Source organism: Amblyomma mixtum, chromosome 1 (assembly GCF_055824585.1).
Source record: "Amblyomma mixtum isolate Tamu chromosome 1, ASM5582458v1, whole genome shotgun sequence".
NCBI lineage: Eukaryota > Metazoa > Arthropoda > Arachnida > Ixodida > Ixodidae > Amblyomma > Amblyomma mixtum.
The window spans coordinates 181,723,455-181,736,511 of record NC_143012.1 but is presented as its reverse complement, the minus strand read 5'-3'; the positions used below and the strand labels follow the sequence as shown (position 1 = coordinate 181,736,511).

The 13,057-nt window shown below is 48.3% G+C and overlaps 1 long non-coding RNA gene across 1 annotated transcript in view; it reads left to right on the top strand.

Moving 5' to 3' along the window:
• The first annotated feature begins 2,905 nt into the window (after positions 1-2,905).
• LOC149370148 (uncharacterized) overlaps positions 2,906-13,057 on the top strand; it is a 29,715-nt gene continuing 19,563 nt past the window's right edge. The window contains exon 1 of the long non-coding RNA XR_016290999.1: positions 2,906-3,017. This is a non-coding gene — a long non-coding RNA (uncharacterized LOC149370148). The remainder of the gene's footprint in view (positions 3,018-13,057) is intronic.

Here is a 13,057-nt window from a genome sequence, read left to right as displayed (position 1 = left end):
AGTATAGTGTACGGCTCGGCAAGGCCTTCATATCTAAACAGATTAGATCCAGTTCATAATCTAGGTATCCGCCTTTCTTGTGGAGCATACAGAACGTCTCCGGTAATGAGCCTTCATGTTGAAGCAAATGAGCCACCACTAGAAGATAGAAGAAAAGTACTTACGTGCTCATACATTCTTATAATTAGGTCGCGAACAAAACGCGTGTGTTATTCAATCGTCATAACATGCCCTTCTCGAATAATATTTATAAATAAGCACCAAGCAACCAGGCCTTTGGTAAGGCGGTTTGAGGATATCTGCCGAGAACTTGACTTATCAGAAATATTACCAAATGTTGCAAAACGTTGCGACGCATTTGCCTCTTCGTACAGTTTTCCACCGGTTTGTGATATAAGTCTTACACAGTTCAACAAGAGACAAACTCCAGCAGAACACATAATACAAGAGTTCCTTACACTAAATAAAAAATATGATAGCTACACCGAGTTCTACACAGACGGATCGAAAACTACAGGTTATGTTGGAAGTGAACTAGTGGAAGGGAACTGGGAAAAAATAGTAAGCTTCCTCAGTGTGCATCAGTTTTTACAGCCGAGTGTTATGCTGTGTTTCTTGCTACGGAGAACATAATAAGCAAGAACATCGAAAACAGTATTATCTACACAGACTCCCTCAGTGTACTGAAAACACTACAGTCGAGAAATGCAGTTATGCCATCAATAGGTAAGGTCTTATATAACATAACAAGGATCGTAACACAAGGGCATAACATAAAATTATGTTGGGTTCCAAGCCATGTTGGAATCGATGGTAACGAGAGAGCGGACGCATGCGCTGCTCAAGCCTACAACAAGGAAATACAGAAAATAAGCATGCCACATAATGATTGTATGAAGCTAGTTCAGAGCAGACTGAGAAACAAATGGCAGAGCATATGGAATAGTCAGATAAATAAGAAGCTACACTTAATAAAACCAATATTAGGAGAATGAAAATCATGCACTCATCAGGAACGCTTTTTTGAAGTTATTTTATGTCGTTTACGTATTGGACACACACACCTAACCCACAACTTTCTACTAACAAAACAAGACAAACCAACGTGTGAAAAATGCGGAGATGAACTCACAGCAACTCACATCTTAATCTCGTGCAGAGAACTTGAAACATTGAGAAACAAGTTTTTTACCCCGTTTTACAACCAACACATCCCTTTTCACCCGTCATTGATTTTAGGTGAAGAAGCTCTTATTGATAAGTCAATCGTTTTTAACTTTTTAAAAGAAGCCAATGTACTTGAAAAACTCTGAATTCCTACCCCGTGCATTACAATTCATTGACACACCTCATCCACCTTCTCCGTCGCGAGAAGACGGCTGAGGTCCCTATTCCATCGGGTGGGAACCTCGAGATCCTTGCCCAGCCAAGGATGGCTGCTGAGGTTGCCGACCCTCTTTTAAAGCTTTTACCATAAGTCACTTCTAAACTTTTGTCTTACGTTTTTACTAGGTTTCATGAATGAACTTTTTAGGCCCTTTACACCGCCGTTCATTTAGACGTTTGTATAGCATCCATATAAAACAATTTTTTATACCCTGAGCTTGGCGCATGATAGTCTTAGTTGCTTATGCGCATTAAACTCAACTCAACTCAACGCATACCTGAGAACTAAGGCTTCTGTAACTATCGGAGGAAGTCCGGCGTTCGATACGCGAAGGGAGGCTTTTTGCCGCTAGCTTGGTCATTACTTCTACCCAATTCTTCCGCATATTGCCAAGTGTCAGTGCGACACGCAACGTATCACAGCATTGCAATCTGCTTATACAACCCTGCTTGCCTGGTAGTCCGAATGTAGTCGAATTTCTGCCCTTCCAGAGCGGTGATTCCTTCTGACTCTCGACGTCTTGAGAACGTTTACTTTTTGGCGCAAGAAATGGTATGGAAAATTGATGTGGAGTGGGAAGAACAACAGTAGCATGCAGGAATGGACCAGCCCAGAGTTGCTTGGTGTTGTCTTTGCACCCTTCGTTGCCACGCGATGGACAGGGGTGGAAGGATGTAGCGGTCGCTTTTAGAGGCGAATAAGGCTCTAAGGCGCCCTTGCCGTTCTTAGGGAGATTAAACATTTAAAGGAATACCCGCAGTCTGACCCTAAGTCCTTTCTTTGAGCCACATTTAGATGGTGTGCGAACTCCGGAAGGATCTTGAAGCCAATGCTTATATGCAGCAGAGGTAATGCAGGCATAATTATCGGTACTTACTGAGTTTCTACGAACACAAGTAGTAGTAGCATCAGGGGTTGGAGAGTCACGTGGACAAAAAGAGAAAACACGATGTGAGGAGCATCTGCTCTTATTTCGCGCCCATTAATGAACACAAAGACCGAATACAGCCCCCCCCCCCCCCAAAAAAAAAAAAAAATGATCGAAGCACACATGACGCTCAAATATGTCATTTCTTAAGTGTGAGCAGGAGGCGATAGGATCCGAGGTTCCGGTGTAGTGACGGTGTTTTTTTCCACGTACATGCACATCTGCCTGACCTAATATGTCCCTATGTTAATAAAAAATCCATCTCTGCACCTCCATTCCGCGTAAATTGTCGTTCTTTCCACACTTTAAAAAAAAAAAAAGATGACTTGTGTGTCCACCTGGCGACGCAGCAGGCGACAGCCTTGCGATGATACGTGCTAAAGTAAACCTAGGTGTCGTGAATGAAAAAAAGAATAGCGTCAGAAGATTAATGGCTCGAAAGAGTCCGAGAGGGAAAAGGTGGTCCGCATAACGTCGTTTTCCTCAAATTTTCCAGAAAAGGTTTGCTTTCTTACTTGAGCGACTACGTGGCGCATTTCCCTATATAGTTCCAGAGCTGCACTTGAGAGCGAACTGATCGTCGTAGGTCGTCACAAGCATTTTGTGCAACGTTACTGAGACTCGGCTAATCGAGAAGATTCGCACCCCTGGTACTTTCAAGTCCTGTGTCCAACTGGGTGAAGAAACTTGCATCTTTTTGAGGTATGCAAGCTCTAAATGCCTGCAACGATATATTTTCTGTTCAAGCTGCTCTACAAACTCAGGGCATCTTTTTTCCATTCCCGCTGCAGAGCTGCACCGACTGCAGTGACTCAGCAGAAAATTCCAGCGTTACCACTACGCGATGACATGACGCTATCGCCTTCGGCTGAAAAGACCGAGGTTCTAGGATAGATCTCCAGTCGCGGCAACTTGGCTTTGATGGACATCACGCGCTGTGTGATGTCGGTGGAGGTTAGGAATCTTCGGACGCAAAAATATCTTCATCACGGAGTCACTCATGGCTTACGTCGAACTTTCGAATGTTAAATTCCTGAATAGCACGATACCATAGTCTGCATGAAATCTGCGCCCAAATCTGCCCCCAAATTTTTCCGCATAAAACTTTCTCCCCAGCTGTTTGCACAGATCTTTGTCAGCAGCGGGCACACTGAATTGGCGGGGTGTGTATGTACAAGAGGTCGAAAAAGTTGGACATGAAAATATGCGCTCATGCTGTTAAGATTAACTTCTAGAGGTGGGAACATTAGGCATGGGTACTGTGTAACAGCTGCGGCGTTCAACGGCGCATAATCAATAGACTCTATAGATCAGATGGATCTGGCTGCATGTAGTAGGACGTTGGTGTCTGATAGAAGTCAAGTTGTCGTACACATCGCTACGTTAAAGCCATACCTCCCGCATGAAGCCACAATCTGCAGCTGTCCCCAGCTACGATTGGCAGTGGAAGTGCCTCAAACACAAGGTGGGTCCCTAGCAAAAAAGCCATTTTCTACAGCGGTGAAAATGTCACGACTGGCAGGTAGTAAAAGGGAAAGGTAGAAATGTCTCTCCTTTCAGAGGAGAGGGAAATGCAAGTAGGAAGGGAAGAAGAACAGAGGGTGACAGGCGACGTGTGGAGGGTGTAAAAAGCGGAAAGCAGGAAATCACCTTTTCCGTGTCGTGCTCTAGCACAAGGTTAGCTACTACCGAAAAAAGCAGTTACGTTTCCTTGTGCTTGTAGGTGCCGCGGTGAACGAGGAAAACTGGTTTAGCGGCAGCTGCCGCCATTTGGAAACGCACAAACCGGGTCGCGTTAGCTGCTGCTTACATTGTCTGTAAACCCTTATAAGTGCCTTACGTAGGGCTCCATACATATTGTGTTAGTTCACCTGACTTCACTGGGGTTTAACAAAGTAAATAAGCAATTAATTTTTGAAAGCGATAACGTTAAGACCCCCATTTCGCAGAAAAGCCGGCATCAGCGTCATTGGGCGTAAGCGAAAAATTTACGAAAAATCCTCAGAGCAGCAACACAGGGGCAGATAGGCCGCTTTGGTCACATGAACTAGTTAGATGGTAATAAGCGGCCTAGGGTCAACAGCGGCGTAGCCAGAGACATGCGCTTCTAGAACACTTCCACACACACTTCCTCATCTTCTTGAAAGGCGCTTTGGTCTGCACGAGCGCTGGCGTCATTAGCCCCTCTCCGCCGAAGGCATCGACCCGATGCCGGCACGAAGGCAGGTGCGGTCGCTAGAACAGTTAGTGCGTCCTTTCGCAGTAGCGCTTCAGGCGAACCACGTGGACCACCTCGGAGCGGGGGTGGCGTCGAGATTGTTGAGTCCCGTGAGGGACGACATCCTAATTCAGGGCTCCAAGGTGTCGCAAAATCCGGTAAGGACCGAAATAGCGACGCAAGAGCTTTTCACTTAGACCGCGTCGTCGGATCGGGGGCCAAACCCAGACAAGATCACCCGGGAGGTATTCAACAAGCCGCCTCCGTAGGTTGTAGTGTTGCGCGTCCTGGCCCTGTTGGTCTTGAAAGCGAAGCCGTGCGAGTTAGCGGGCAGCTTCGGCGCGTTGTAAGAAGGATGAAACGTCGTCATTTGGGTGATCGTCGTCATGGGGCAGCATGGCATCGAGTGTTGTCGTCACCTGACGACCATAGACGAGGCTAAACGACGTCATGGTGGTTTCGTGTACGGCTGTATTATAGGCGAACGTAACATAGGGCACGACGTCGTCCCAGGTCTTATGTTCCACGTCGACATACATGGAAAGCATGTCTGCAAGCGTCTTGTTTAGACGTTCCGTCAGTCCTTTGGTTTAGGGATGATAAGAAGTCGTTCTGCGGTGACTGATGTGACTGAAAATTAGAATATGGTGCAGGAGCTCAGAGGAGAAGGCAGCCCCTCTGTCCGTAATCAAAACTTGTGGAGCACCATGACGTAACACGATTTCATGCACAAAGAACTGGGCTACATCGCGGGCGGTGCTTCTCGGAATGGATGCCGTCTCGACATAACGTGTGAGATAATCAGTGGCTACGATTATCCACCTTTTTCCGGAGCCTGATGTAGAGAAGGGTCCCAGCAAGTCCATGCCGACTTGTTGAAATGCTTGCGGAATCCGGCTTGAGGAATCCGGCTGGATTCACGGGCGGAACCTTACGGCGCTGCAATCCCGGCAAGTGCGGACGTAACGTGCAACGTCATGGCCCAGGCGAGGTCAGTAGTACTTTGCTTGAATTCTAGCTTGTGTTCTACTAACCACAAGGTGGCCAGAAGCGGGTTCGTCATGGCAGGCGTGAAGAATTTCATTGCGTAGGGACACGGGGACGACCAGCAAGTATGGCCTAGTGTTGGCAAAGTTCTTCTTGAAGATAACATCGTTACGTATGCAGAGAGACGACAAAGTGCGCCTGAAGGCTTTAGGGACTCTGCTGCTGGCACCTTCAAGATAACGAATGACGTCGCAAAGATCGGGGTCGGCGCGTTGATGCTAGGGGAAATCGTTGGTATGTATTGCGCTCAGGAATACTTCATCGTCGTCAGCACCGTCATCCGGAGCTGGTTGCACAGGAGCACGAGATAAGCAGTCTGCGTCCGCGTGTGTACGACCGGATTTTGTAAATGATGGTGATATCGAACAACTCAAGTCGAAGGCTCCATCTAGCTTGGCGGCCAGAAGGATCCTGGAGATTGGTCAACCAGCATAGTGCGTGATGATCGGTCACTACTTTGAAGGAGCGGCCATAAAGGCATGGTATGAACTTGGAAACTGCCCACACGATGGCGAGGCATTCTTTTTCAGAGGCAGAGTAGTCTTGGAGAGTGCGCGGCTGGCATAGGCGATAATACATTGTTGCTCCCGCTGAACTTGAACGAGGACTGCGCCCAAACCAACTTTGCTCGCATCGGTGAGTCAGCCCTTGAGTCAGCAAGCTCATCAAAGTGCGCCAGCACGGAGGTGACTGCAGGCGGCGTTGAAGCTCTTGAAACGCCTTCTGCTGCTGAGGTTCCCACTTGAACGGTACATGCGCTTTTGTGCGATCAGTAAGAGTGAAGCGATTTTAGAGAAATTCTTCACGAAGCGGCGGCAATACGGGCATAGCCCGAGGAAACGACGAACTTCCTTTTGGTCACGCGGCAGTGGAGAATGGGCAATGGCGGATGTTTTGTCGGGATCCGGAAGGACCCCTTGTTGGTTCACGACATGGCCTAAAAACTTCAACTCTTCAAATGCAAAATGACATTTTTCGGTTTTTATAGTAAGGCCTGATGACGTTATGGCCTGCAAGACCTCCTCGAGGCGACGAAGGTGCTCCTCGAAAGACGGGGCAAAGACGATGACGTCGTCCAGGTAGGCCAGACAAGTTCGCCACTTCAAATCCGCAAGAACGGTGTCCATGAGCCTTTCGAAAGTCGGGGGTGCCGAAGAAAGACCAAATGGCATCACCTGAAACTCATACAACTTGTCTGGAGTGATGAATGCCGTCTTTTCGCGGTCTCTTTCTTATACCTCAATTTGCCAATATCCAGACTTCAAGTCCATGGAGGAGAAATATCTGGTGTTGCATAAGCGATCCAAGGCGTCGTCAGTTCTGGGCAGCGGATACACATCTTTTTTAGTGATGCTGTTTAACCGATGGTAGTCAACGCAGAATCGTAAGGTGCCGTCCTTCTTCTTCACAAGCACGCCGCCCACGGGCTCCTAGAAGGGCGAATAACGTCTTTTGCGACCATTTCTTTCACTTGTGCGCTAATAGCCTCACGTTCTTTGGTAGACACTTGATAAGCTGACTGTCGGAGTGGCAGAACGTTTTCATCTGTAATAATGCGATGTTTCGCAAGATGCGTCCGCCCGACGCGTGGCGAGGACGCGAAGGCACCACGGTAGCGATTGCGCAGTTCCCACACTTTTTCTCGCTGCTCGAGTGGCAGGGTTGGGTTAATGTCGTACTTAACCAAAGTTAGTCCGTCAGGCTCAGTTGTTGAGACAGTGTTAAACTGTGCACACACCTAGTTTCACGAAGAGCGTCAATATACGCCACAGTAGTCCCCTTGTTAAGGTGTTGGTGTTCGTTGCTGAAGTTGGTGAGAAGAACATTGACCTTGCTATCTTTAAGGAAGACAACCGCCCTGGCGATGGGAAGTTCTCTGTCCAGTAGCAACAGCTGCTTGCTTTCGACGACACCCTCAATTTGTGTATGTGCTTTGAGCCGACGGTTACCATCCCACTGGAGCGTGGAGGCACGGTCACGTGTTCGTCCAGAATGTGCAGCGCCTCTGGAAGAACACTATCCACAGATATGGCCTTTTCGGTCGAGAACTTCACGGACTGCGATTGGAGATCAATAACTGCACCTTTTTCGGTCAGAAAGTCCATAACGAGTATGACGTCCCGTGAGCACTCGGCTAGCACTACGAACGTTGCCAAGAATGTTTGGCCTTGCACGGTTACGCTCGACGTGCACGTTCCCGTTGGTGCAATCAAATGTCGCCCTGCAGTACGCATCTGTGGGCTGTCCCAAGCGGTTGTGATCTTTTTTAGTGCCGCGGCGAATTGTCCACTAAGTACAGAATAATCGGGACCAGTATCCACAAGCGCGGTTACATCAGCGCCGTCAACCGAAATCTCCAAGTCGGCAGTTGATGGTGTCTTACTTTGGGGATGTCGCGGCGTTCTGTCTCGGCTGCGATGCGTCGAAAGAGTTCGGCATCGAGGAAAGGCGTCTTGGCCACGGAGGGGTGCGTCAGGACAGCGGCTAGTTTTGAGGTACGTGCGCTCAGGAATCGTATTTACGGCTACGGAATTCGGCGTTGGTTGAGAACTGTCTTGTGGCGATGGAGGATCTTGTATACTTTGACGTTGAGCAGCCGCACCTCCAAAGGCTGCTGCATCTAGTTTCCCCTACGGGGACTCCGAGTCTGGCCTTGTCCTGGGGAACTTTAGCGACGCGGTGATGGAGATCGAGAGAAACGGCGCTGTACGGAGTCCGCTTGCGAGATGTTATCCGCGATCTCCTGCGGTCGTTCTCCATACATCGGACGAGGATACCCGACGGGGAATCCTCGAAGGCCCATCTCCTTTTATGGGCAGCGGCGCCAAACATGTCCAGCCTCACCGCAATAGTAGCCCAGCGGCTCATTGTCTGGCGCTCTCCAGACATCCGTCCTGCGGCGAACTAGCCGCAGTGGAGAATTCGGCTGGGAGTTCACGCAGCGGCGGCAGCAGGTGTGTCGTAACGTGGGTTCGGCTGGGACGGAATAAAACGGCGTGTGACGGCGGCGTAGCTGAGATTCGGAGGCTGAGGCTGCACAGGGGCAGGAACAGGTTGTGGTGTACAAGTACCGAGAGCTTGCTGCACCTCCTCACGGACAATGTCGGCAAGTGTGCCAACCTGAGGCTGTTCCTTGTCCGGAAAGAGCTTCGCCAGTTCTTCTCTCACGATGCATCGGTTAATCTAACGTAGAGAGTTTGCCGAATTCACCGTGGCGCCCACCGCAGTGGCCGTGAGCATCGACGCTGTTGTACGGTCGTACTACCGGGCCCTCATGTCCAAAGTCTTTTCGATGGTGCTCGCCTCCTTTACGAAGTCAGCTACAGTCACTGGAGGACTTCGAACCAGGCCGGCGAACAGCTGCTCCTTGACACCTTTCAATAAGAAGCTCACTTTCCTCTTCTCCGACATGCTCGGGTCCGCACGTCGGAAGAGTCTCTTCATTTCCTCTACATACACTGTCACACAGTCGTAGGGCAGCTGATATCGGGCCTTTAAAAGCAGGTCAGCCTTGCACTTGCGCAACGTGCTGTGCTTGAAGGAATGGTGGAACTGAGTTTTAAACGTATCCCACGTTTGAAGGCCAGCTTCATTGTTTAGAAACAATGTCCTCGAGTAGTCTTCAAGGCCAAAATAAACACGCCGCATCTTGCAGTCAGCGCCCCAACCATTGTAGATGGCCGCCCGGTCATACTGGTCCAGCCAGTCTTCGGCGTCCTCGTGCGGTTGACCGTGTAAATGGGGTGGCTCTTGCTGGTGGTGGAGCAGGACCGGCGGTACTGTAGCTGGAGGATTCATTGTTGTAGCACCTGCCCTCCGTGAACAATGAGAAACAGGGAGCAGTCCAAATTCGGGAGGGAAGCCCTGCAATCGGCGACTGCCCTGGTGGACTGGCGTGTCTACATTCGGTATTTGTCCGGGGCTGGAATTTTGGCTTGAAGGGGGCGTACGTTGCATCAACGACGTACCCCGCACCTCCACCAGATGTCACGTTGGTAATAAGCGGCCTAGGGTCAACAGCGGGGTAGCCAGAGACGTGCGCTTCTAGAACACTTCCACACACACTTCCTCCTCTTCTTGACAGGCGCTTTGGTCTGCACGAGCGCTGGCGTCAATATATCCGCAACCTGCCCACCGGATTGTGAGCTAACTACCAACAGTGGCAGGTGGCAGTTAAACCAATTTTTCTTTGTTAGAGGTTTCTCGGGAAAAAATAAGCTGTGGTAGCACCTGCAACCGCACGGCTGTGGCGCATCGGTTAACCGCTACACCAATGCGCTATTTGTGGCACGACGATTCCCGGGAATCTAGTAGAGATATCAAGTACAGAATGACAATTTTGATTATATATGGGCATTATAATTACCCAATAGCCCTATCCCGTCATACACGAAAGGTGGAGGCTAAGTTTCTCCTGCAGAAAATCTCTTGTAGCAAGCCGGAGAACTATCCTGGCATGCCACTATCGAAATCTACGCCATTTCTGCAAAATTACCAATAAAGCTGGCATTTCTTTGTAGTAGCACGCTTACGTTCAGTCAAATTTCAATAGAAAGTATTTACATATTGTGTTCTGCTGTTCAATTCGCAGTTCTGTATGAACATTGTATTTCATCTTTCCAGCACAACGGTGCTCTTTTCAGGTCTATTCTTCTCTTTCGTAAGCGCGCTTATGTAAATTACTGCCCCAGCACCTTCCAGAGGAGTCGTCAGCTAGAAACGTGCAGAAGAATTTTCAACTGCTGTGCTTAGAAGTGTGGAAGCTTCGAGGCATTCTTTCTTCTTAAGGAGAAAAGAAGTCAAGGCCGCTGGAATAGATTTATCATTGTACTCAATATGAGCTTGAAAGCTTCCGAAGTGACCCAACTAAGGTTGCATCTTTACAGTGCTCCAAAAGGCCTTTACAGAGATCATAATTTCTCCAAACATACAGTGTAATCTGTTTTTTTATTAGCCAGTAAGCGCACCACTGTCCAGCACCGCAGTATTCGTTTAATTTCGAGACTTTAACTCATGTTGGTTGACAGTCCGACTCCTGCCGACGCACGCCACGACTAGTCCGACGCACGCCACGACTAGCGATCCGGTTCTACGTAGGCCCCAGATTCTAATGCGGGTAGTCCGCCATTTGTGCGACAATTTGGGTCCCATAGTCCTGGCGCAAAAAACGCCTAACCGGGCAAGTTAATGTGATCGTTTGGGGGGGGGGGGGGGGGGGGGGGAGGAAGGGGGGCATGTGAGGCAAGAATCAGGCGTGTTGCAGCACTTCCTGTTTGCTGACATCACTTTTTTAGGCATTTCCTGTGCGGCTACACCTTACCCGTTCATGTTCCGTCACGTGACTTTGCAATGTCGTAGACCTCTCATAACTTCGCATGGGCTCCTTGTCCTTACCGGTTCTAGCCAGGTCAGTCATTTGTTGTGCTGCGCACAAAATTAATCAGTCTCATCCCGTAAAGACGACTAGTTGACCCTTATTAAGCCGAAGTGAATATACTTTTAATGCATGAAACATATATTTTTAGTCAACTTATCATGTAATATAGTTGCTTAGGCTAATGGGGATTTAATGCCCCAAAGCGACTCAGGCTATGAGGGACGCAGTAGTGAAGGGCTCAGGAAATTTCGACCATCTGGGGTTCTTTACCACGCTACTGACATCGCACAGCCCACGGGCCTCTATATTTTAAATTGAAAGTCTAGAGGCCCGTAGGATAGAGTAATCTGGCGGGTTAGTGTCCCTGATGAAGCCAGTAAAATGGGTGGCGTTGTGCTTGATAACACGCCGCGCAGTTGCTGCCAGGGAGTAGCTGAAGGTCTGCCATTTCTTTCCAGGGGTAATATTTTGAGAAAGAGCAGAATTATTTGGCACGGAAGAAAGCAGAGAGTCATGCCTGTAAAGCATAATAGCGAAATTCAGTTTTAATTTCTTTAATCAGTGTACAAGTTGATGTAATTGTTTTGTGCTCAAAACTGGCTTTCGTGTTCCCACATTAGCAAGAAGAACATAATCGGAGGCTGCCAATTATGTTAGTAATTTACTATGCCTAAATTTTCTCTTTGAAAATAAGTTAGATTGGTAATCTGTATTGTCTCTAATGGTAGTGCTTTAAAAACCGGGACTATGTTTTTCGCGTCTTATACCTGCAACATGCGAGCTAAAAGATTAAATATTTGTGGGGTAGAAAAGGTACCTAAATATTGGTCTCATTCAGTGGTTCTATATTATTATTGTTCTGATATTTCGTAATAGCTTTGGTACAGCTATGTTAAGACACTACAGTTTCACTTATTTAAGAATCTTTTGCGTCTCTGCAATGCGTTCAAGCGCTACCGACTACAGACATGCTGCAGAGAACCCGCGATACTGCTCAAAATTTAGTGTGCCTTTCCGGCTACTCTTTCAGACTCGCGCCCTCCTTCGTTCTGCGCTACAACGTATGCTGCTTAAGAGATTAGATTGCTTCAGACGTCAGACAGTAAAACTGCCGCGGCCAGTCAACTGCGCAGCTCGGAGAGATCACGAAGCTCCGTCCCCATGAAGAATTCCCGTGTGCGCTGGCAGCCGGTGGTAGGGTGGAGTGGGTGAGGCCGACTATGCTACGGGACCTTTTGGTGTGGAAAAAGTGACGAAAAGAGAAAAAGCCGCTAAAATGCTCAAAATTCAATTCTGACTGCAGGAAATTATGCTTCTAAAAATGTATTTAAAAAATTCTTGCTTGTGGATAAGCAGCGTTCTTTAATATCGAAAACATTGCACAGCTTTATTGAGATCCCATTTAAAACTTGAACTTCCTGAGTGCTTCTGAGAGTTCTTTTTGTTTTCAAATTGCTTTTCTCTGAAGTGTTTAAAAGGAGAGGGAGTCCCTTTCAATGGAATTATCACGAGGAAGAAATGGGCTTGGCCAGGGCATGTAATGCGAAGGCAAGATAACCGCTGGTACTTAGGGGTAACGGAGTGAATTCCAAGAGTAGGCAAGCTAAGCAGGGGCGGCATAAAGTTAGCTGGGCGGATGAGAATAAGTAGTTTGCGGGGATACGGTCGCCGCCACTTGCAAAGGTCAGAGTTAATTGTGGAGACGTGCGAAAAACCTTTGCCCTGTGTCACCCACACTTCGCGCACTTTTAAGCGTGAAGTTCCCAGACACCCTTAGAGCGTGTGGGGGTAGCGGTCTCGGACTCAAAGGAGATGCCCTCGACTCAGCGTGGCAAACTCAGCAGAGACCAGCTACCAAGTGACAAGAGGTTTTTGGGCGTTTGGTGCCCAGCTGTCGCCGGTCGCAAGCCAGAGAATGGGTCGAAGCCAAATATTCACAAACAAAACAAGTTTATACAGCAATGAGACGACACAGAGGATTTCACAATCACTAGTACAAACACATACAAAGTGATTAACAAAACAATGCAACGCGTGCAAACTTAAACTCGAGAGGGAGAGACTACAGTACACAGGCAATATTAAACCTAGAGTGCATTA